Source organism: Alligator mississippiensis, chromosome 2 (assembly GCF_030867095.1).
Source record: "Alligator mississippiensis isolate rAllMis1 chromosome 2, rAllMis1, whole genome shotgun sequence".
In the NCBI taxonomy this organism is placed as follows: domain Eukaryota; kingdom Metazoa; phylum Chordata; order Crocodylia; family Alligatoridae; genus Alligator; species Alligator mississippiensis.
In genome coordinates, this window is record NC_081825.1 from 223,060,436 (window position 1) to 223,083,788 (window position 23,353).

Here is a 23,353-nt window from a genome sequence, read left to right on the forward strand (position 1 = left end):
ACTTCTAACCTGCACTATGATTCAACAATTGAGAGCTGAAAGACTGTATAGGCATCATCAATCCCTCAACAGAAGTCATCCCATAGAGACACTTAAAACATGCCTGTAGGAAGCTAAGGCCCTGGCTGGGATTTAAAATCCTATGATAATGTGCCCTCCACAGCATCTGATGCCAGATAGTTTTGCTAGGCCTCTCAGTGGAATAATGGAACTGTACCTTGCCCTGTTTCTGTACAAGCACTCTACTGGAACAAGAACCCTGTGCTACCTCTGCAAAAAAGTCAGACATTTGCAAAAATGGCTTTTAGATGTTGTTAAACATGATACAAATTATATAAGGCCGTAGAGAGACATTAATTTAAAGGCACCATAGGATCTGATCCCAATCCCAACCATTGTGCCTCCTGTCAAGCCACATGTGCATGGCAGGATGCACAAGTTTGACTGCCCTACTTACAGGGGGAGCTCAAGATCATGCAAAAAAGTCACAGGGACATTCAAGCCTCAATGTGGTCCCCAGAGGCAACAACGATCAGCTGATCATTGACTGTTTTGGGACTGAACAGGGGCTCAAGTGGCCCCATGCATCCCTTGCTAGCCAACAATCAGTAGATTGTCAAATGGATCAGGACTGTAACATGGCTCCAACCAGCCCTACATGGGCCCTGCTGGCCAACAGTCAGTTGGTCATTAGCTGGATGGGATATGCAGCAGGGTCCAACCAGTCCCATGTAGTCCCTGCTGGCCAACCATCAGCTGTTGGCTGGATCCAGTACCACACCAGACAGAACTGGCCCCAATGCAGTTCTGGATTCAGCTGAAAATCAACTGGTTGTCAGCCAGTGGCGACTGCACCAGGGCCAGGTGAGACCCCTGTGCAGTCTGCTCTACCCCATGTTCAATTCAAAGCAAGATGGAAAATAGCTACAAAATTATTACATTTATTTTGTGGAATAATTTTGTGGCTTATTTCCTGCTTTATTGTGCCATGTATTGCCTAAATGTGTGACTAGGTTACTATTTAAGATGTGATTAACAGGTTAATGGCATTTTAAGCATAACATCTGCTAGGGGCCTGAGATAGAAGAGACAGAATGAAGTTTAGAGTAGACTCAACTCAGCAAGGTTTCAAGAATATTTTAGAAATTTTGCTGAATTATTTTTTCCATTTCTATCAAGTTCATCCCCCAAATGGGATACTAACAATTTAGCACAGCAGTTGTGGTTTGTTTACTTATTTTGGCAATACATGTCCATGTCCCCAGCAGCTGACTTCTGTCCTGTGTCCCCAGGGAAAAAAACAACCCCAAAACATATTATAATCTAATACATAAATAACTTGAGGTCAGTTTATGGTGCTGTGCATTCATTTGGCCTTGTAGGGCTGAGCTTGATGGTACTCCACAATAATCCTACCCCAGATTTTGGAACAATGGAGATTACAGCTGTATTTAAAAGAAAGTGCCTATTACATACTGGTTCAACCCATCCAGTCAGACAGGATGTTCAGTGCCTCATTTTCATTTATTGTAAGAGAATGAATTATGTTTATTCTCATTTTAAGGCCTCTTTGCTGTGATAATCTAGTGTAGAGCAGATTTTGTGTAAATGTCACACATATAGTCAGAGTTGTAGTTAGCAATGTATAGAAGGAAGTGTAATTGAGACTATCTTAACTTCATACTTTAAAACTTTCGGCTTCAGAGCTTTTGGTGGAGGTGGGGGAGGGAGAAGGGAATGGGTTAACATTTTTTTTAACTTCAGAAAAATACCAAAATAAAAACTCTAACACTGGAGTAATACTAAGAATGGCATGAGATTGGAGTTATTACATATTTATAAAGGAAATAATATATACTTTTCATAACTTGTGATCTGTTCTATCAATATAATGTTTATATGTGCACAAACAGATAAATATACAGTCTGGCTAGGCACACTTGCTTACTGACTGGTGAATATATAACATGATATTGATATTCATACAGTCTAGCCAGGTATACTTACTTACTGACTGGTGAATATATATATTAGCTGGAACTGCCTTCCCATCTTTATAATATAAGAAAATAAATAAGGCATAGCTAGATTATGTTTGGTGTACCTAATATACCTGCAGTACCATTTTGGTCCTTGTATATTCTTCTATATTTTCTCACCCTAACATTAATTTTATTTACTAAAGTCTCTGCCGCCCCCACCCCTCTCCTTTATTTGACTTAGTCCAATTTCCCTCCCATTTGGATCCCCAAAGACACCTTATTTTAATATGCTTTACTTCCTTCCTGAGCTGTGCAGATTCACCCTAATCCTCAAATGGAGGGGAATATTAAATCCATAGACACCTGAGAAGTGTACTGGTTCCTGGCATGTTCCTGACTCCTACTCTAGGGGAGTCATAGAACTATAATATAGTTTATCAAATGTTTTCTGGAGGGAGTTATGCAGAGCTATATTTTAGGCCTCTGAACTATGCCTAGTTTTGTGACTTCTGTCAAGTCTCTTTGTCCTTGTACTTCAGCATCTTTTTTCTCACGGGTTTATTAACAGTTTACCATTCAGTAGAGGTGCACTGATATATTGGTGCCATATTGGATTGGTGCTGATAAAAGGAAACTTAACACTATCAGCTTTTTTGGCTGGTGTAGCTGATAATGTACTGATAAATATAATATGCCTTCTGGCTGGGGCCCCTGAACACCACATACGTGTGTGCAGTTGCAGCCTGCGCGTGGCCAGACACTCAACTGGGAGGTGTGGACAGCAGCGCTCTGAAGGTAAGTCTGTGGAGGGGAAGGTGCCTGGGGGAGGAAAGGGGCATGGGAAGCAGATTGAGGCCCCCACAGTGAGGGAAGGAGTGGGGCAGGGGCAGGGGCTGGGGCTGGAGCTGAAGCTGGGACTGGGGGTACTGCCCAGCTAGAGTGGTGAATGGGACCCCAGGGCTGGGGCCAGGGTGGGAGGCAAGATGGAGCCACAAGCAGCTTATCCAGGGGGCACTGGTGGGGGATGGAATGGGGGTCAGCTCTGCATCCACCCCCAGGGAGGCATGGGGTGGCATGTGCCCCCCCAAGTTTGTGCATGGGGCAGAGGCAGCCTGCCCATTGTGGGCTTGGGGCTTTATGCTCTGCTGCCTTTGCCCCAGGAGCCAGGCGCTGGCTGCACATTCCCTGCCTGCCAGGCAGCAAGTTGTGCCTCCCACTGCTGGTTGGGAGAAGCACTGCTATCAGCACACTGCTCCCAGGGCAAAGGCAGCAGGGTGGAAAGCCCCAAGCCCACAGCAGGCAGCTGACCTCCACCTTCACCCCACTCAGCTCCGTTCCTTAAAGCATCCCTGCACTTAAAAATGGTGGTGTTGCTTGAACTAAAGCTAATAAAATGAGGCACCCCCACTTTCATTTTTAAATGCCAGGGTGCTGATCCCCTGGATGAGACGTCCACAGCTCTGTCCCACTCCACCCCTGGGAATCCCACACACTGCCTTGGCTGGGCAGCACCTCAGCCCCAGCCCCTGCCCCACTCCCTCCCTCCCTCACCATGGGGTCCTTAGTCTGCCCCCACTCCCATGCTCTTCCCTCCCCTCCCCAACACTCCTTCCCCTCTACAAACTTACCTTCAGGGCTCTGCTGTCCAAACCACCAAGTTATGCTCCTGTTAATTGGCTATCAGGTTGCTATTGGCCAGTATGCCTGGTGAATAATCGACTATCAATATTAGCCAAGAAAATCTCTATTGGTGCATCCCAACCATTTAGTATTATGGTGTTGTGTCTTGCAGATTCCAGGGTGCTTTCCATATTAATTAGTTTCCCAAGGGTTTTACAACTTATGTTTTTCTCCTTTAAAATGTACTGCTGTTCCTGATGTGTAAAGATAAGTTTAAAAGAAAACCCCATCTGTTCTTATATTTTATTCTCTGAGAGATGCTGTAATTTCACTCAGTTTCTTCCTTCTCCTTAATGTTGCCTGTGACAAATCTTGAAACACATGTATTTTATATGCTCCCAGAAATCCCAGGGGATTAGAAATCTCTGTCTTCAGAATCTGATGCTTTTGTTCAAAACACAGCAAAAGTAGTACTATGTCTCTGTGTTTGTTTGGGGAGAACTGTAGAGAGCCATGTGTGCTCTGTCTGTAAAAGTGATTCTTAAATATTTTAGACTTAGAAAAACCCTTGGAAAATGTCAGCTTTCAGTTTTCACTATGTTTTGATTACAGAAAAACAATAAAATATTTTTTTCTGTTGCGAAGGGCTCAGAAAGACCACAACTGTTCAGAATGTTTTTTTTTTTCCCAATATGCAGTACCCTGCAGCACCTTTAAAAGGATTTAATGGCACCTTGGTTGAGAATCACTGATTTACAAGGTTTACAAGGACAGAGGCCTCTTTCAACTGTATGAAGGAATAGAATACCTGCTTTAAATATTCTAATGGATAAAGGATCTCCCTTCTCCACACCTTATGAGAGTCCTCTTGCTCTTACATTATTTCTATTTTTATGATTTTCTGTCATCTCAATTTTTCTGCAAGCTCCTTTTCTTTAATTTTACTTTGAAGATTCACTACTGATTGCAAATTTCCCTCCACATTTATATCTAGTTCTGTGACTCTGGAAGGGACCTCGCACAATCATCGGGTCCAACCCCCTGCCCAAAGGGCAGGCAGCCAGCAGGAATCAAATGATCCCAGCAAGATAGGCATCCAAGTGTATCTTGAAAGTGTCTAGAGTAGGTGCCTGCACCACCTCTGGGGGGAGTTTATTCCAGGCCCTAGGGACTCGGACAGTAAAGAAATTCCTTATATCCAACCTAAAATGATCTTCCAAGAGGTTGTGACCATTGGACCTAGTCTTCTCATGGGGTGCCCTGATGAACAGTCGTTCTCCCAGTTCCCAGTGCACACCCCTTATATACTTATGGGCTGCCATCAAGTCATCCCTGAGCCTACTCTCTCCAGGCTGAAGAGTGCCATGTCTCTCAGCCTCTCCTCATAAGGCCTGCCCTCTTATTCTCTAGTCATTCATGTAGCTCTCCTCTGGACTCTTTTGAGCTTCTCCACATCCTTTCTGAATTGCAGAGCCCACAACTGGACACAGTATTCCAGCTGTAGTCTCACCAAGGCCAAGTAAAGTGAGAGGATGACTTCCCGGATTTTGTTTGAGATGCATTGGAAGATGAAGGCCAGAGTTTTGTTTGGTTGTAACACCCAAGTCCAGAACATTTATAAATACAATGAAGAGTACAGGACCAAGAACGGAGCCCTGGGGGACACCAGTGGTTGCAGTGCACCAAGTTGATTTGGTTCCATCAACTATCACTCTCTGGGTTTGTCCATGGAGCCAGTTCCCCAGCCATTGGACTGTGAAATAGTCTAGGCCACAATTCCCCAATTTTTCTATGAGGACATCATGGGACACCAGGTCAAAGGCTTTCTAGAAGTTCAAGAATATGATATCCACCTCTTTTCCTTTGTCCAGGTGATGTGTCACCTGGTAATAGAAGAAGATCAGGTTGGCCAGACGAGATCTACCCACCATAAAGCCATGTTGGCTAGCTCTCAGAATATTCCTTCCACCTGTTAGGATGTTGATAATGGTTTCCTTAATGATTTTTTACAGGCTCTTTCCAGGGATTGATGTCAAGCTAATTGGCCTGTAGTTCCCTGGATCTTCCCTTCTCCCTTTCTTGAAGATAGGCACCACATTGGCCCTCAATTGGAAGATTGTTAGGCACCTCACCCAAGCACCACAAGTTCTTGAATATCCTTGCCATAGGTTGTGCTATAATGTCAGCTAGTTCCTTTAGCACTCTTGGGTGCATTCCATCCAGGCCAGCTGATTTATGGATATCCAGCCTCTTAAGATGTTCCCTTACAAGATTAGTGGTAATGGTGGGAGCAAGTTTGCCCTTCTCCTGGTGATCCTGCCTTTTGTCAGGCAGGGTGATCCCAATGGGCTGATGGAAGACCGAGCAAATAATCATTAAAAAGATTGTTTTTGTTTTCCTGAGTGTCGGTTAGAAGCTGCCCCACCTGGTTTAGCAAGGGTCCAATGTTACCCTTGTTCTTTTTCTGACTTCCCACATATTTGAAGAAGGACTTTTTGTTGTCCTTAATTTGAGTGGCCAGTTTGAGCTCATTTCAGCCTTGGCTTTCCTAGTTTGCTCCCTACAGGTGTGGGCTAGTGCTGAGTATTCCTCTGTAGTGATGTTTCCCATCTTCTATCCTTTATAAGCTTTTTTTAGGTGCAGGAGGTCCTTAAGTTCCTTATTTGGCCAAGGGGGTTACCCAGCCCTTTTGCTACTTTTTCTGCAGGTTGGAATAGACTTCCCTGGTGCTTCAAGGATTGCATCTTTGAGGAGATACCATTCATCATTGACATTCCTCCCTGCCAGGTTATGGTTTCTCAGAGCCTGAACAACTAGCCTCCTAAGCTTGTGGAAGTCATCCTTTCTAAAGTCAAGGACTTCTGTATTGCTTACTGACTTGCCAGCTTTGTGGTGAATAGAGAAAGTGACCAACTCATGGTCATTGTCTCCCAGCTTCCCCTTGATTCTCAGGACACTGACTAGATCATTGCCTTTGGCCAGTACCAGATCCTGCAGCTCCCTGCCCCTTGTTGGTCTGTAGACTTCTTGAAACAAATAAAACTTGTCGTTTCTGCTTTGATTTTATTAAGCTGCACCTCCATAAAGGATTTTAAAGCTCTGATTTCTAAGATTAACTCACCAAAGTCCTCTCTGGTTAAATGAGCTGTTTTGTCCTTCTCTATTTCTGCTCTGCATGTGGTTTCCCCCTGCAACAACCATCTTTGATACTTTAAATCTCATGAACTGTTCTCAATAAGGATTTTGCAGAGTTTCTTCTGGGGAAGTAGCTTTTCAAATTAACCCGTTTGCATAGAGTACACTTTCTACAAACAAGAAAAATGCTTTTTGGGTGTTAAGGGGGTCAGGGAGCAGTGATGTTTGTGGATTATGCCATCTCTCCTATGGAGTGTTAGCTGCAGGCAGCCATCTGCTCTGTGATATCAAGTGACCCTTGCCTTGAATTTTAACTTCATTTTCATTATTCTCTGTGGTTCTCAAGGGACATCACACAATTAAATTTAATTAACAATTCATTTTTATTTTGCTGATTTTCCCTATTAATTTTACAGAACAACATAAGGAGGGCAGAAGATGGGTAAGAGGTACTTTGCCTTTTCCACCCATATTCTTGTGCTTTACTGAAGCACTGGCTGCCATATAGCTGGCCGTAGAGAATGTAGGGAAAGAGTGAAATAATGTAGAGGGTAGGAAAGAGGAGCTAGCACTGATCTCCTGGATGAGTATAGAGGGAGGTTTGGTATGGGAAGAGGAGCCTACACTAGAAACAGATGAGTTAGTGCTCAAACAGACCTCAAGTGGCTAAGTCCTAACTCTCTTAGTTCTTTTTGAATACTAACTCTTCTGATTATGTTATTGTTGAAAGACTACCTGCATGTAGTAGCAAAACTGGGGGTGCAGGGGGAGGAGGGGGGGGGGGGGAAGTGAGCAAGTGCCAAGTATAAAGGAGCACCAGAATGCCTCCTCCAAAAATGTTTAGTGTGGCAGACAGTCAGGAACCCTGCACTATGGACTCTTAGCCATTGGAGCTGAACAGGCACAGCTCCACACCCAACAGTGTATCTTTGGGGCTGGGGCAAATGAAGAGATCAGAATGGTGCTTCCCCCATGAGTCTTTGCTTCACCAGGCACAACCATGTACCTGACAGCATATCTGGGGCAGTGGGAATCAACAGAGTACCAGAGGCAACTCTCAAGGAGCTCATGCCATGGGACTACTATCTCCTGAGGCAATGCTGCTACAGCAGCAGCAGTGGCAGCTATAACAGATGTTTTTGCTGTAAAGAGAGCCAGGACAGGCAAGACCCCTTGCCTCTTCCCCCCCGCCCCCAGTCTACAGTGGTCAACAAAGCTGCCATGCCACTCTGACCTAGGTACTGAAGGAGCTTGTTATGCCTCAGTATATGTGAAATTATAATAGGATATAATCACAAAACGTGTATAATTTAGAAAAAAAAAGTATTACTTTTTCCTCCTCATGGAAGTATCTATTGCCTGTTGCAAACTGGCAGCAAAAGGATATGTTAAAGCTAAACTTTTAACTACAAGTTGGCAGAGAACTCACAACCCACTTGACAAGATAGCTCTCAGGACTTTCATTTTCTATTAATGGAAATATAGTTGATTGATGCTTATGAGAAATTATTTACTGGTTGTTTAGATACTATTTCCTATATCATATAGCAAGTTACTTTTACTTCTATGATTAAAAGTTCTTGGTAAGTTAGATATTAAGCTTTTATGACTACACTAAAAATATGAACTGTATTTATAAATCTCCTTATTGAGCCAGAAAAAATATACTAGAGATACAGGAATCATCTTTACATTATTTAATCCAAGGGTGTTAAATTTATTCAATCTGAAGTTTTGGACCAGAGTGTGGAGGAGTGTTATCTGGCCTGCGGGATTACTTGCAGAGCTAGAAATTTGGCAGCACTTCAGGTCAGAAGACTCCAGAAGTATCATGCCAGGACATGGGCAGCCAGGTCTTGGGCCACTGTCTAGGGCTGGGATAAGTAAGCAGAATACAAGATCAAACAAGTTAAGGAAGCCAATCCAAAAGCGGAATGCAGGGACAAGCCAAGTCAAGAAGTTAGGAGGTCAAACAGAGGGCAAAGCCAAGAAGCAGCAAAGCAGTCTTGGGTCAGGTTGCCTTGCTGCCCTGACACTTCCTGTTACAGGTCAGGGGTTTATATGGGAGAAGTGGAGCCTCAGCTGGCCCTGGCTGGCCACTTTAATGACAGGGAATAGGTAGATTGTTAGTTTTGGCACTGTATTTATGACCGAGATACCTTGTTCCGGGCAGACCCAAACCCTCAGACCAACCAAGACCTCTCCATCCGATAATAGGTGAATTTTACTGATACACAGTGATACCAGATAAGAATAATGCAAACAATTCTATATCTACCAGGCCTTGGGTTCATAGAGTCAAGGTACATCTGGCCAGTACACAAGCTTCACTCTGAGTTCTCTCTTGAATGTCAAACGTCAGCAGGTTGGAGGTTGAGGCCCAGCCCCCCAGGGGGGGACGGGTGAGATGGGCTGGTGGTGCGCCCTCTGTTCATGGTGGCCTTGGGTTCTCCTCTCAAGGGCCCTTTGCTGCTTTGAAATTTCTCATTTTGTATTCTCCCCTGCCCCCTCTCTGATGACTCCTCATCTCTGGGCATTGCTGATTTGCCTTCTTGTGGTCATCATACTGTCCAATTTCTGTCCTGTCAACATATTCCTTTGTTTCACAAAACCATCACTTGCACACTTCCTAATTTGGGCCGTGAAGGGGCAAGAGGCCATGGTCTCCCCTGTTGCCCACTTTAGGACAGGCAGTGAACGCTGGTGGTGAACAGGCTCTGGCGCACCACTTCAGGAGCAGCATGGCCCTAAAGAATGGTGGGGCAAAAGTGGGGGCCCACTGCCAGAGCAGTGCTGGGAAGAGTAGCACTGCAGCATGGCATGGGGCAGAGAAGCCAGAGATTCCAGGGAGGATATGGCAGCAGAGCTTCGTGATGCAGCAACATGTGTTGAAGGAGCTTAGAGATGGGGTGGAGAGGGGCAGCAGAGCTGTGCAGCAGAGGAGCAAGCAGCACAGAGACCCAAGGGATGAGGCAGAGAGCTGCAGCCGAAGTATGGGGTGAAAAAGCCTCAGAGTCAGGGTGGAGGGCTGCAGCCGAGCCAGGCGGCAAGGCAGCATGTGGTGCACAGCTATATTTTAGGCCTCTGAACTATCCCTAATTTTGTGATTTCTCAGAAGTTTTTTTTGTCCTTGTACTTTAGTAACTTTTTTCTCATGGATTTAACAGTTTACCATTCAGTAGAGGTGCAAGGATATATTGCTGGCATATTGGATCAGCACTTATAAAAGGAAAATTAACGCTATCGGCTATCAGCTTTTTTTGGCTGGTGTAGCTGATAATGTACTGATAACTATAATATGCCTTCTGCTTGGGACAGGGGGGGAGGGGGAGCAGGGATCCAGAAGTGGTGGACCAAGAAGTGGACCGGACATGCTTCTGGTCCACTTCCAGGTCCGTCGCTGAGTGTGCTGGAGACCATGCCACGCTTTTGTGGGATGCTGCATCTACCCCACCATCTCACCATTCACAAGCCGCATGGTACCTTAAGGTATGTAGAAAAAACAGTTAAAGCTGTGTCTACGTCCCAATCATTGAATCTCTCTGAATCAATTCAGAAGGTTCCAGTTCAATTCGGAGAGATTAAAGGATCTCCTGATTCGATTCAGATTTGGAAATTTGGCTGCTGAATCAGGCCGAATCTCCACCGAATTGAATCAGCGACCAAAGTTTTGCACAGCCCTAATATTCAGCTTATAGCCATTTATTCTTATGCCAACATCATCCCTTTGGTTTAAATAATAAGTGACCAGAATTGTACAAAGTATTCAGGTAAGGTCTCTAGTAGGGCCAAGTAAATGGCATTGAGACCACCCCAGCCTTATTGGAAATAGATCTGATTCATCCTAAGATTGCACTATAGGCCTGTGCAAATAAGGAACTATTCAATTTGGATTAGGCCAATTCAGATGCCAGAGATTTGATTCAGAGATTTGAATTGTGTTTCCAATTTGATTCGGTCGAATCAGCTTTGGAAGATTCGGAGTCAATTTGGAGAGATTCAGAGATTCGGCCATAGAGTACAATGAGGAATCAATGAAATAGCTATAACTCTGTTGTTTTTTGGCTGATTCAGATGAAATTTGCAGGAGTGTTATCCCTGCTGAGGGCATGATACCTGCCATGATTCAAGGTGATAGGTGAAGGGGTTTCTGGTAAACTGCACCCCAAAGTCCTAAAAGCAAAACTCACGTCACGTGTGTGTGTGTTAAGCCACAGTGGGGTAAAAACTGCAGGGACAGTAGCCCCTGCTGAGGCCAGAAAGTCTCCCAAGTTTCAAGGAGATAGGTGCAGGGGTTTCTGGGAAACTGCACCTCAAAAATCTGATAAGCAAAACTTGTGACAGGTGACACTGTGTGCATGTTAAGGAGGGGTGGTGAAAACTGCAGGCCTGATAGGCCCTGCTGTGGTCATGAAGCCTGCCAACTGTCAAGGAGATAGGTGCAGGGGGAGTCTGTGTTCTGGGGCCCTGTACCTCTGGCTGCTAACAGGCAAAACTCGTGACATGCATGCTTGTGCAACTATGTCTCTCTTAGGGTGCAGGGAGGGGCCAAAACTATTGCAGGCCTGGCTGCTAGGCCCTGCTGTGGCCACAAAGCCTGCCAGCAAGGAGATAGGTGCAGGGGGAGTCTGGGTTCTGGGGCCCTGCACCTCTGGCTGCAGGCAGGCAAAACTCATGACATGTGTGGGTGACACTGTGTGTGTGTGTGTTCAGATGCACCCTTCCTGCACTGGGGCCTCTGCACAACACAGCAGTGTGCCCTAGTGAGGTCTCCTCCTCCCCTACAGCCTCGATCTGGTCCACCACTGTAAACAGCAGCAGGTAAAAATCACATAGGTGACTCAGCAGTCATCACCAGTAGCATCTAAGGTAGCCAAGCTAAACTGTCACAAAGCCTTTCTTTTTATAAAGGAATTAACAGCAAGAAGTAAAAATGTTGTGTTGTGTTGGATATATGTTACTCATGATGTGTGATGGCTTACCTTGTGTTTTTATGTTTATATGTTTAATATGAAGAAAACAGAATAGTTAGAGAAATATATCTTAGGAAGCTTTTGGGTTGAAAAACCCTATGTCAGGCTGAGGAAGGACCTGCAGTTGGTGTATCTCCTGGTCCTGGATAGAAGGAATAGTAAAGAAGCTAGGGGCTGGCCTGGCCTGCAATACAGGCAAGAAAGCCAGTCAGTGAAAATGGAAATGGAGGTGTCAGGGGGTGAGGGACAGGCTGTGGTGGGGGTGGGGGAGGATATAGCAGCGCAGGTAAAAGTGCAGAGGTACCTGGGAAGTCAGATGTCTGGCAGGTTGCAGTGTGTCAGAATTCCACTGTCTATAATGAGTCCATGAGTTTCTGTACCTACTACCTAGGAGGCTGATGAAGTGCAGTTCATAGGCCCAGCTCTGAAATGCGGTTTGTACATTCAAACAAGCACCTAATCTCATCACCAGAACTGAAGCCAACTTCCTACAGCTCAAAACACAAAACCTGCCAACTCTCTCCAGTACCCACCCAAACTGCACTCCAGAATCTATCAAAGAGAAGAATACCCAACTACCTGTGGGGGTACATTCCTCACCAAAAAACACTCTGCCTCCAGTCTCTCAGGCCTGATCCTGACAGGGAACAAATTACAAACCACTTTTCACAGGTAGGCCTATGAACTTCACTTCATCAGCCTCCTAGGTACAGAAACTTATGGACTCAATATAGATTAGACAGTGGAATCCTGACACAATGCAACTTGCCGGACATCTGACTCCTCAACCCTGCTCCCCTCCCTCTTCTAAGTTTCTGTTTCCCCATAAAGACAGCTCTCCAAATGTCTGAATTGTTGAATCTTTTCTGAATTGATTTGGAAAGTTTTAAGCTTCTAGCAATTCGATTCAGAGATTCTGCCTCCAAATTGGGCCGACTCTTCTCCAAATCAAATTGTGATCTGAACAGCCCTGTTGTACTGCCATTTTTCTGGCTTTTTTATACTTGAGTTGATGGTTATCAGGTGATATGCAAGTGCAACCAATTCCTTATCCACCTCTTTATTTACAAATGATGAGTCATGCCTTATAGCAATTGTTTTTTATTAGTCCCCCAGGGCATGACTTTACAGTTTGTACTCAATTTCAGCCCTTTTGTGTTATTCTACTCTGTGTCATCCAATTCTTCCTGTGTGGATAACTCATCTTCTTCTGTACTGATAATGCCTACTAATGTTGGTTGTCTTCAAATTTCACTGACACACTCCTAATATTGATACGGTCATTGATGAAAATATTAAAAAAGATCAGTCCCAAGACTGACCCTTGAACTGTGACTAAGAAACTCTTCCTGTCCTGATATTTCCCCTGTCCAGCACTGGCTCTTGCAGTCTCACCTTGAGTGAGCTGCATATCTATATCACAATTCCTTTGCTAATCCACATTCTTTCCAATTTAACTAAGCTTCCCATGTTGTACTGTATTATTTTCTTCTCTAAAGTTCAGATAAAGGATATTACCACATTTGCTTTGCCTAGAAAATTAATACTTATCAAATAAATCTATCAGGTTAGTCTGGTACTATTTACTTTTGGTTGGAAAAAATGTTGCATTTCCCTTTCACTTTTTATATTGAAGATACTTTCTATATCTTCAATCATCCTTTCCTTCAAAATGTAAGGGTTTTATACTATTGAGGTCAGACTTATAGGCCAATAGTTGCTCAGCTCACTTTTTTCTTCCTTCATAGGGTGCCTATACACATGCATCAAGACTGCTCCGACCTTTTGAAATATAAAACCTGAGTTATGGAACTGAGTTTTATTCTTACATTTAAATTAAACCTAATCAGTTTTTGATCATTCTCTTCAAAATGTCTTGTTTACAAACAACTCTTCTATAATGCCTCATCACTTACAAAAATAGAATTTAAAATACCATCACCCACTTCTTGGTTCATCGACTGTTTCATGAAGAATTTGTTGGCTATCTAAAATACAATCCCATTGGTTGATTTACATAATCCTGTACGGTCTTTGGAGAAATAAACCAGGAGCACATCCCCTTCATCAGAGAATGGCTCCTATACACTAGTGTAACAGTGGTTACAATTGATAATATGTACTAAAACATTCAAATAAAATTTGACAGCCAATATATATTATAGTGTAAATATATACAAATGTGTTCTTTTACTGGGAAAAAAACCCTTAGAATATATATACATCACAAAATGATGAGAAAAAAAGTAAATTTTTCATCATAACATATTGTCAGCTGGAAACATTTTGACCAGTTCTGTTTCTAACCCACAGTAGGATATATTTGGGACAAGATTTAGGACAAAAGTCAGATGTTCCACAGCCCAGGCCTCCGACTTATCCATTTGTCTGGATAAGTTTCTGCTTGTGGTTGGTGGAGAGCTGATTTTATGGCATGGAGTAAGTATAGCTGTTATCTGTCCCTAAACTGTACTAGCCCACACACAGACATGGGGAATAGGGCTGAACCTTCCTGAGCCTGCAAATTACTTTATGCTCTGGTTTTGTTGCACAAATAACATCTTCCATCAAATTGACGAGTCTTTTTTGTTAACTGGCTTCCATAACAAATATTCCACCTCTCAGATCTATTTTCATTAACACAGATATTGGTGAGGTAGGATAAGGGGTTCTATAGAGGTAAAGGACACTTCCATTTTCAGTAGCTATTGTTGTATTTTCCATTTTTGTTTTTATATTGTATCAGCATAATGCATCTTATTATGACTGACAGGCCTGAAATGGAATTTTTGCTGTTCTCATCAGCTTTCAGAAAAAAATGGGGACAAGTTTCACCAATTTAGACCCATAAGGATTTGACAGCACCTGACTTATAAATTATTGTGTTCCTTTCAACCACTGATTGGTTTTTAGACATAAACAACAATAGAAATGACAATATAGTAATTCCCCTTTTTTGGTCTGCTCGTATTTCTGAAACTACTATGTTTGAATCCTTAGTTAACTTCAGCTCCCCTGACTTCCACTTACAGATTAAGTTTTCACTTTTAGAGAGTTTGAGTGATGGTTTAGTATTTTATTTTGGGGTTGTTTTTTTTTTAATTTAACCACTTACAGATTTTGCTTATTTTTTAATTTTGTTAAGGTGATCTGTTTTGTAGCTTAGCATTCCTTCAAACAGAAAACATTGCAATGTAAAACAATATACATTATGCATCGATTTTATTATAAATCAAATTAAGTTATCTGACAAATTCATAAAAAACAACATTAATTTCAGTTTTGGTTGGGTCAGCTTGATTTTTCATTTCTCTATTTCAACTAACATTGAAATATTTTGGGCTGAGATGGTGCAAATGTGAATTTTTTTAATCTCTGTTTAGATATTTGTTAGACATCTTTTCAGGTTGTAGTTTTCTGTGGAAAATGATTTCCTTTTTCAAAAGTAAAAACATGTATGGCTTTCTTTTTGCATGAAAAGTAATTACTAAATTCTGACTAGCCAAAGTAAAAAAACTGTTATGATTGGTTGTTGCTATGAGGAGAAAGGTTCCTTAATCTTGAACCCACTCCCTGTAGAAAAGTGCCATACAACAACAAAACTCATGAATCACCATATTGGCCTACATATTTAGCAGTTTTATCAGAGAAGTTAACGACTGGATGTGATATGGGTGATATATTACTGGAAGTAGTCTCTCCCATTCAGGTTCGAAGCTAACATGCAGTGGCTTCCTACAGACATTCAGTTTCTCCTGGGAGAGTCACTGCTGTCCCAGGAGAAGCCATGAATATACAGATATTCAAGTTTTTTCTCCTAGAGTAAAAAATGGCTGCTTCAGGAGAAAAATAACATGGGAACAGCCAAGCTGGAATGCTGTATCCAATTCTGGGCTCTGAAATTCAGAAAGGATGTGGAGAAGCTTGACAGAGTCCAGAGGAGAGCTACATGAATGATTAGAGGACAAGAGAGCGGACCTTATGAGGAGAGGCTGAGAGCCTGGAAGAGTGTAGGGTCAGGGGTGACTTGGTGGCAGCCTATAAGTACATAAGGGGTATGCATCAGGAACTGGGAGAATGTCTGTTCACCAGGGACCCCAAGAGAAGATGAGGTCTGATGATCACAAACTCCTGGAAGACTGTTTTAGGCCAGACATAAAGAAAAATTTCTTTACTGTCTGTGCCCCCCAGGCCTGGAATAAACACCCCCAGAGGTGGTGCTAACACCTACTCTGGACACTTTCAAGAAACACTTGGATGCCTATCTTGCTGGGATAATTTGACCCCAGCTGACTTCCTGCCCTTTGGGCAGAGGGCTGGAACCAATGATCTCATGAGGTCCCTTCCAGCCCTAATGTCTATGAAGTCTATGAAATCTATTGAATACAAACAATTCTATATCTACCAGTCCTAGAGCTGTCACAGAGGCAAGGTACATCTGGAATGCAAGCTTCACCCTGAGGTTCTTTCTTGACTGTCAGATGTCAGCAGCCTGGAGGTTGGAGGCCCCCTCCCCAGTGGGTTGGGTGAGATGGGCTGGTGGTGTTCCCTCTGTCTATGGGGGCCTCAGGGTTCCCTCTTGGGGATGCTTTGCTGCTCTGAAATCCTTCCTTTTCTTTCCTCCCCCTGATAACTCTTCATCTCTGGGTATTGCTGTTTGGATGACCACAGGGTCATCATACTATGTTCTTTTGTGTCAAAATATTCCTTTGTTCATAAAGTCATCACATTCACATGCCTTAATTTGGTCATTTCATTCAAAAGCAAAAACACTTGGGATTTCCAGAAGTTGGCATTGTAACCTGGGAGCCCTTGAGCCAGGCCTATTTGTGTTATGAAAATAAAGTTTGAAAGTTTTGAATTTCTTAGGATGTGTATGTCTGTTGGCCTCAGGCACCCTGTCAGCCTTGAAGGCTGTGAAACTGAGACGAACAGGCTTTTAGAACTCAATTAACCCTTGCCATTCCCCTACCTAATGCAATATCTACTTTACCTACAAGCTGACAGCTAGAAAATGATATTTAGAGGTTTGCTTTTAGGAACTGCCTTGTAGGTAAAGTAGATATTGTATTAGAACAATGGTCTAGCAGAATGGCAAGGGTTAATTGATTTCTAAAAGCCTGTTTGTCACACAGTTTCACACCCTTCAAGGTAGAACGTGTGTCCGAGGCCAACAGACATACACATTCTGGGAAATTAAAAACATCCAAACTATTTTCATAATAGAGGTATTATGGCTCCAGGGCTATAGTGCTCGCTTACAAAAACCTTTGGGATTTCTGGTTTGGAAAGAAATGACTAGATTAAGGTGCATGCACATGATCGATTAATGAAGATAGGATTTTGGCTGACAAAACAGAACATGGACAGTATGAGGACCACAGGGAGACCAATCAGTGATGTCCAGATATGAAGAGTCATCAAAGAATACAAAAGGAGTAGTTTTCAGAACAACAAGTTGGCATCGACCCCTGACCTCCAAGGTTACTGACTTTGAACATTCAAGCAAAGAACCTCAAGGTGGCATTTACGTACCCGCCAGACGCACCACTCGCCTTGTGTATATTCTAGGCACTGGGGAATTTGGGTAATGTATGTTGTAATCATCTTGCTTGCTTTGCCCGCGTTGATCTTATTTCCTATCATGGTGTATCAATAAAATGTGCTTATTATCAACTGGAGGAGTTGTGGTCAGTCTAAATGTTGTGTTCACTTAGAGCAGGGTATCAGAGCTGGATTGTGAATCTAGTGCTAACACAATCCAGTTCCTAAAAGCAAACCTTTAAATATCATTTTTTAGCCATCATTCCCCTCCCCCTGCCTGACTGCACAGTGTCAGAACTTCAAGCTTTTCAGTGCCTCAGCATTTGAATGTCTGCAAACATGGCTCTAGATAATCTTTTTCTACCAGGAGAGCAAACCTCGGAGATTTTTTCCAGATTATTTGAATGTGTGTATACAGCCAGTAGTACACAAAGGGAAATTCTATAGTACTTCTGTTTGTAGTGTACCTTTTGTAAGAGAAGTAGCTACCAGTCTGGCCATCATTACACTGGGCAGCAGCAGCAGCAGCGGCGGTGGCAGGAGCTGGGCCTGGTGAGGCATGGAAATAGCTGTCCTTCCTATCTCTCCTATAAGTATTCCAGTTGCCCACCTATTAGTATGCTACTTCCTGTTATGTACTCCACAGAGAACTTTAGTTTTCAGATCTGTCATTTTGGCATCATTCCCCAAAATAGGACTTCAAAAATTAAGTTAAAATTTCCCAAGAATGTGTTCTATGTATTGAAATGTTAAGGTGGTAGCTGAAGACTTCAGATTGCTATAACACTGTTCCATCTCTCAACAGCAGATTTCCTGTACCAGCGTATGTCAAGCAACATAGCCTATTGCTTGAAACAGTGTAATTAGATAATTTACCTGACAAATTGCAGATGATTTTAATGAAAAAAGATCAAGCAGTTCACTGTGAAATCCAATAAAACAAATTATTAGGGAACTGTTGAGTACATTAGATAACCAGCATCAGCAAATGACTAAATAAATGATCAATGTTATCTAGTTTTGTACAAAATGCACAGTTCCTAAATATGTCTGAAATGTACAAACAACAGCCACTCATAACTCCGACTCTATTTGAAGGAAGGACTGCGAGACATAGATGGCTTAACTCCTTATGCTATCAAAACACTACAGTTAGCACATCAGAAGCCAAAAGGCAGCTGACATACAGGAAGAGATACTAAGGTAGATACACAAGTGCCATACTGTATTACCATGCAGAGACATTTTGGCAGATTTGAACTCAGTTGTGAAAGCATTGGATATATATCATATTTCCAGGCAAATGAAAACTGTAGCATTTCTATATGTTGTCCAGAAAGAGAGAGAGTCAGTGGCCAGCCTTCAAGCCCCCCCATCAGATTTATCCTCTTTTTGTGATTTTAGAAGCTGTATTAGACCATTTGCATTAAAACTCTAGTTGTTCATGTATTTTGACACTGATGCTATGATTTAATTCTGACTGTCATGTTGGCTCTGCCTGGTTTTGAACCTGCACCTTTCTGCATCAACTTTGTATATTTCACCAGCTTCTGTTGATGGTTTTTGCAGGTGGTTCATACTGTTATTTTCCACAGCAATGTTAAAAATGTTAAAAATGACCCCAAATTGACATACTTGGAAATCCAGATTTTGCTTGCATAAAATGCTTGCCTCTGGTGGACATAAAATTTGATCCTCACTTTACTAACTGTTTATTGTTGTATGAATGGCACAGTGCCCACTTTTTGCTGATGGTTATATACATTAACTCTCCTAGGTGGTCCAGATCTTCATTTCCACTCAGACTGCTTTATGCTACACTGCATACACAAGACAGATTTAATATTGGATTAAATGGGCAGCCAAGGATTCCTTAAGTATGAAAATAATATTAAGATGATACGCAGTCAATGGATCTGACTCTGCATCATACTATTTGTGATTTGACAGTGAATGAATTGAGTAGCAACAGAAAAAACCAGAGGGGTACTGTGATTCTGACAAATTAATGTGCTAAGGAGATGTGCTGCTACTTTTTGCACAAATACTAATTTGCTGTCAAATTGAACCCCAAATAAAGTGAGCTGGAAAAAATTCCTTTCTGGTGAGTAACCATGGCTGACTCTTCATCCAAGGAGAGGGGGCAAAATTTCCTAATGATCTGTCAAAGTATGCACTGCACACTAGAGCATGCCAGCCAGCTACATCTACCTGCAGATGTGTTCTAAATGGTAGAGGCCTGTGCTGCAGCACTGCTGGTCCCAACTTCACAACCCAGCTGGTCACTCATGGAGAGAATTGTAAACCAGGCATTTCTTACCACTCCCTAAAATCTGATTCTGAACTGAACAGGTAAAAACTTCCTTTCTTCTTTCCAAAGGACGATTTTGAGATGATAGAAGCAACAGAATTGTGATGCCTGTCTTCCACTACCTTTTCAGAATTTGAACGAGGCATGCGTGGAATTTTTGATGACATGATTTTTTTTTCATTGGAAAATATCCATTTATTGAAACTGAAACTGTTTATGAGAAGGTGGCAATTTTGAAAAGCATCTTGTTGGAAATCTTTTAAGCTGTAAGAAATCCCATTTTGAGAATTTTAACATGAAAATGTTTGGCATGTTGTGTCAAAGTGATTTTTCATTTTAAACTGTAAATTTACTTAAACTGTATAATAGTCAAAATGAAAATGAAACGTTTCAAAGTTATCATTATTAAATGGTTTGTTGAACAAAATCCATTGGCTGTGAAGAAAAAAAATAAAACAGTGTGTTACCAAAAGAGGCAGTGTGTTAGTTCAACACAGCTCTGTAGCATCTGCATAGATCCGGTGCTTCAGAGGAGATTTTTGGCACTTTTATCTAATACCTGATTCAATCAGTTATTAGATACAAGTGCCAAAAAGCCATACAGAAGCACCTGATCTATCTGGACCTTGGGCGAGCCAGGCTCAACTAACACAATACCTCTTTGGGGCATACACTGTGCTGGTGCGGGGGTGTGCTGACTTAAAGTAAAGCACCAGGTTTTTTTTCCCCCATGTCTGTAAGCAGCCAATATGAGGGGTTTTTTAAAGATTTTCAGTTCACAAAAAGATTTAAACTTTTTACCTCAAATCAGGAAAAAAAAATCAGAACTTCTAATGGGACAGGAAAACCACTTCCTGACCCACTCTATATAACAGAAGAGATTTCTTTACCACAAGAAGCATACAATAATGGAAAAAAAATCTTTACACAGTCCTGTTCCTTACAAATAAATGTAAATACATGATACACATGTTCACGTATACTTATTCCTATATAATTTTTCTAAACAGCTGAGTTTCAGTTGGATATATTTAAATTGCTCTAGATGAATACATTCTTCATTGCATAATTAAAAAAAAACAATTCAAGATACAGAACTTCAAATATCATTTATAATATATTGACTGTCATAGTTAAATGTATAATGTGTGGGAGAGACTGAGGCAAGCCAGGATTAATTTCCAAAACTAACTCTGTTAAATGACAAGTGTTTGTTTTCTGCAAGAACTGTAAAGACTTTTGCTTGAGGATGAAAACTTAATTGGATGAGCTGACACTGCCATTGGTAAGTGAACTAAATTTTATAATTTGCATCAAAATTACATTACCGAGCTAGCAGGACCAAGATGTTATGTTAGTCTTTGCCCTGCAAATAAATAATATTCTAAATTACAAAAATATCTAAGATTATCCAACTTCAGTGAAAGTTAAGGAATTAAAATACTGGCAAAAATCTTCAGGTAGTTTTTGGGTTTTTACTAAATGTGAAACAATCCATTAATTTTCTGATAATGTCAATTTGTTAGCACCCTGGTACATTTAACATTTATTTTAGATGGATGGATTGTGATAGATTGTTTTTTCTTCTCAGACCCAGGCTGGCTAAGGAAAACTAACACATATATACTACTGTAGATTTTAAACTTATATGTCTCCCCATAGGCGATGCATAGGGAGGTACCAGGGGGAACAGGGGAGCACATGCCCCCCCTGAGATTGGCCCTCGCCAGCCAGGGAGTGGGGAGCACTGGCCGATGACCCCCCTGACAAGTACTGGCGGCATTTCCGGTTTTGCCACCGGCACTTCTGGGGTTTGTGATCAGCTGCTACGGAAACCTCCCCCCCTGCCCCTGGTTGGCAATTGGCCACTGGTGCCACCCCAGAGTCAGGAGGCACCAGTCGCCCATGTGTCTGTCTTTTTAGTTTTATACCATTGCCCTCTCAAATTTTGCCCTTGTGAGATCAGAAATTCACCTACAAATTATCTTGCTGCTTCTTTTTTGTTTGAAACTGTATTCAGTTCTACTGATCTCAGGATCACCTCTGGGATCATTGTCAAAATCTGTTTTCAAAGTTATAAAATATTTCACATCACAGCTTCTCTGCTCACCACTTTCCCCTAGATTCTTCATATCAGATTGCTCAAACTCAAAAGAATATGTATTAAAGGCCCAGATTTCTGTTCAACAGCTTGACTGATCCCACTTTGAAAATGTGTCAGAAAGATGATTTTCCCTTCCCTCATTTTGCAGCAATCTGCCCAATTCTTACAGGCCATTTATGATATCCAGGAAAGAAATTCCTGGATTCATACATTTCAGAATTTTGACAGAAGCTCAAAACCCAAATCACCATCCAAATGATATAGTCAGAGCCATTTTTGCTGACAACTGAACAAAGGCTAATCCTACTGATCATTAGAATACCTGCAGTATCCACACCACATGCACCATCACTATTTTTCTGTTTCTGTCCAACAAAGTGAAGAGAGAAAGCATTTTCCTCTGATCTTTGCTGTTTTTAATTGATGCTCATATAGTCCCCATTGTTATAGTCTCTGAGCCTTTTTAACCTGTTTGTAGAACTAGATGGAGAAATTATGTTTGAATTAAATTCCACCAGAACCTGCAGGTCTATTTAATTCAAAATAGTTTGTGAAACCAGGTAAATTTTTCCAGAATTTTGTTTGGAAGCAAATTTCATGAAAAAGTTTTGTCAGTGCCAAAATATCCTGTTATAAGTAGGTCAATAGCAGAACTCAATATGAAACCTAGAATGATTGTCTTCACATAATCACAGAAAAGTAGAGTTAGAAAGTTGTCTAATTCAACCCCATGCTCAGGGCAGGATCATCCCAGTTTAAACCATTACAGTCAAGTGCTTGTCTAACATGTTCTTAAAAACTGGCAAAGAATTGATTTTTAATTTTTAAATGATATTTTGTTGCATTTGTTTTTAAAAACTGCATTGTATACTATATAATAGATGCTGGGCATGTCTACATGAGATGCTATGTTGCCATAGCGATGAGCTACAGTAATGTAGCATCAGCGGGCATGAACCATGATGCCGCTGCTACTGCACAGTAGCATTGAGCTACTGCACAACAGCATATTGCTACTGTGCAGTAGGGTCAGAAATGATCCATGCAATGCTGGGACTGCACAGTACCGGAAGTTACTGTGAAGTCATTTAGTATTTGCTTTAGCGAAGTAACAGCTGCACAGTCAGACACACATGTAGATGCACCTGCTATGTACTATATTATGTATATGATTATGTTATAATACAAAATGAAAAAAGTTTAAATAAAAAATGAAGTCTTTTAATGACTGAGATTTTAATGGAATTTTTCTTCATAGATCATTTCAATTTTTTTTAGGGGGGGATGTTTCCCTTTAAAATGAAGTTGGAACTACTTGCTATCTTAAAACACTTTATGAAATCCAGTGTACAGCCCTAGGTTTTTGTTTCCTAACCTAAGTGTTGGATTTAATGTCTATCTCATTACCTACTGGTTAATTTTGGCAGCATTAAATACATTTTTATTACTTTTTGTAAACTAAACAGAGTGCCGTAAAGTGGTTGTATCATCAGTTACTGGTAAAAAGAAAACATGTACTTGCTTAATTTTCTCCCTTTATACAATGTCTCTACCTCAAATTGTTGCTTACATACCTTAAAAATATCTAATGTAGCCCTCTTAGTTTATGAATTACTTCAATGATAATCCTGGAGTGTAATGCAGTAATCCATATAAAATAGAAATTTTGAAACAGTTATTGAAA

At 41.6% G+C, this 23,353-nt stretch overlaps 1 long non-coding RNA gene across 1 annotated transcript in view; it reads left to right on the plus strand.

The window, feature by feature from the left end:
* LOC109280561 (uncharacterized) overlaps window positions 1-22,897 on the plus strand; it is an 87,827-nt gene extending 64,930 nt beyond the window's left edge. Inside the window, exon 4 of the long non-coding RNA XR_002086939.2 lies at window positions 19,635-22,897. This is a non-coding gene — a long non-coding RNA (uncharacterized LOC109280561). The remainder of the gene's footprint in view (window positions 1-19,634) is intronic.
* The last annotated feature ends 456 nt before the right edge of the window (window positions 22,898-23,353 follow it).